Source organism: Dreissena polymorpha, chromosome 11 (assembly GCF_020536995.1).
Source record: "Dreissena polymorpha isolate Duluth1 chromosome 11, UMN_Dpol_1.0, whole genome shotgun sequence".
Lineage (NCBI taxonomy): Eukaryota > Metazoa > Mollusca > Bivalvia > Myida > Dreissenidae > Dreissena > Dreissena polymorpha.
This window is the reverse complement of record NC_068365.1, coordinates 71,515,987-71,518,344: the sequence shown is the minus strand read 5'-3', so window position 1 is coordinate 71,518,344 and position 2,358 is coordinate 71,515,987. Positions and strand designations below refer to the sequence as shown.

At 39.8% G+C, this 2,358-nt stretch overlaps 1 pseudogene; it reads right to left on the bottom strand.

The window, feature by feature from the left end:
- Nucleotides 1–584: 584 nt before the first annotated feature.
- On the bottom strand, nucleotides 585–1,246 carry LOC127849927 (potassium channel subfamily K member 9-like; annotated as a pseudogene).
- Nucleotides 1,247–2,358: the final 1,112 nt, after the last annotated feature.

Here is a 2,358-nt window from a genome sequence, read left to right as displayed (position 1 = left end):
CCTGGACGCGAATTCCCAAAACTCTTTAGTAAAGAGTACGTTTTTGATGTATATATATATTTCATCTCGTCGCGATACCCGCATGAACGAAAACAACATATGATAAAGTTAAGTTTGCAACAAGCATGCGATAGGTCGAGACACCGTAGTGGATATGGTGTCCGCCTAACGACCAGGAGGTAACAAGTTCACTCGCAACTGTGGCATCGTTCTTTAGATCTACCCCAGAGACACCTAGGCCTGGTCTGAGTCCCAAAAAACGGACTCGAGAGCTTTTCAAATCAGGCTGAGGCTATGTATACACATTTAGCACGCGAAATTTTGTGACGTCATTTTTGTTCATTTTAATGACATCATTTGAAGTGTGAGTGTTGTTTTCGGACAACTCATGCATTCGCAACGAAGCTCGTTTTCTGAAGGTAGCTGTAATTTAATGTGCTCACGTTCTCATCAATAAACGGTAAGGTATCCTCCGTCTTATGAACGGAATTGTTCAGTATTAAACAAATATTAATTCTCGTTAAAGAAAGTGTGACCTTGCACCTAAGCTTATCCGTTGAGCGAATTTTAAAGCACGGGAAAAATCAAACCGAAATATGATCACTGTACTCACGGTGCTCCTGCGCATGAGAAACCACGGTTCGGTTTCTGTTGATGTCGTCACCGTCATTGTCGAGGCTAACGGTGTCAGCCTCCAATTCGTCTCGGCGCTCTTCCTCGGTGTTCATCGCCAAGAACCGTAGCACGTGAAGGGTTCCAGGCAGCAAATATCACGGTCAGAACTAACAATTAAAACATAATAATAGTAGTACCATAATGCGGCTGTTTCTCAATCGCATTATTATTTTGCAGCGCAACGAAATCCCCGAATGATACAGTTGTCAAAGTAATGAAGCAGTACTATAGGGCGTCGATATACGCACACCCCTGAAAATGCACATACGCGACAGCACCAGACATAAGGACTATCAGACTGAGGTCCATTGTAACTAATATCAGGTTAGTCTGACTTACTTCCGTCTTCTTTAGGCGCAAGCATTTATTGCCCTGCTTCATTAGGTATTCGACAAATCTGTTCAGCCGTTTATCGACGCCATGGAACATGACGACGCACAAGGAAATACCCATCATAACCCATTAGAGCGTAGATCAAGCAGGATATCTTGCCGACGTCAGTCTGTGGAGTGCTGTGCTCAAACCCAGTAACAAATATACATAAGTTACACTTCAGTTGCATCACCAGCATATAAAACTTTGTATACTGTAGACCGTTATTAAAGGTAATCAAAATATGCATACAAATGTGGCTCAACACAAATGCATTAGACATTCAAGCATGTATCAACGCAGCTACATTTATAAAACAATGGAAATGGAAGACACTGCATTAACAACTGAACCGCTTTCAATTGTATATGTTGAGACTTACAACGAAACCAAAGCAAACTTAATTTGTTTGTGGCCTGCTTATGACGCATGTAATATAAGAAATAACCTTTTGGCATTCGATAACAGAATATACAGTTATTGCAGATGGCAGAAACAATCATACGTTTAGCTGCAACGGCAGGATAAAACGCTCATTTAAGCAAAGTGTGCTTTATTCATGTCAAATGACCAATGGCAAACAGTCTCACACAGCAAACAAGCAGATGCAATGCACATCAACAAACCAAATTAACACAAAGTTAATAAACCTGATGACATGTCCTTTGAACGGTCAATGTACATCATTGGTCATACAAATGATTGAATGGAGCTCCAATCAACACAAAAGTCCTATGGTCATTTACTCAGCATACGCCTGCACATAAGCAATACCGACATAAGCATCACGAAACAAACATGCGGGAAAAGTGCATTTTCGTTTTAAAATATACAGGTTTAATCTGTACATTGTCTCATTTGTAAATGCTTTAGGGGCATACATTTATAAACAATGCAGTGGGATCCTAAGAGGTGATAATTCTTCTGAATTAAATAAACAGTTACAGTCGGCAATTACATGTACTAGATAAAATGTGCCCTGTGCTGCAATTCATAGGTTAATATTTCCTGCCGAGTCCATCGATTCGATTGAAATAAACGAGTATTGACCAGATAACAAGGAATATATGACCACGTACAGGCGTAAACGATAATGATATTGATTTATACAAATACCTGGTGCTATTAAAAATACCAATAGGCAGTGCCTGTTTTGAGAAGACCCTGAAAACCGATTGATCTGTCGATTGTAAGTCAAGTAAAGTAACCGAATTGCAACAATTAAACAAAGCATTCTGACGTTGAAAATTAGATGAATTGACCTGAGGTTGACACATAGAATACATTGTCCTGACGAAGAAATTATCCAAC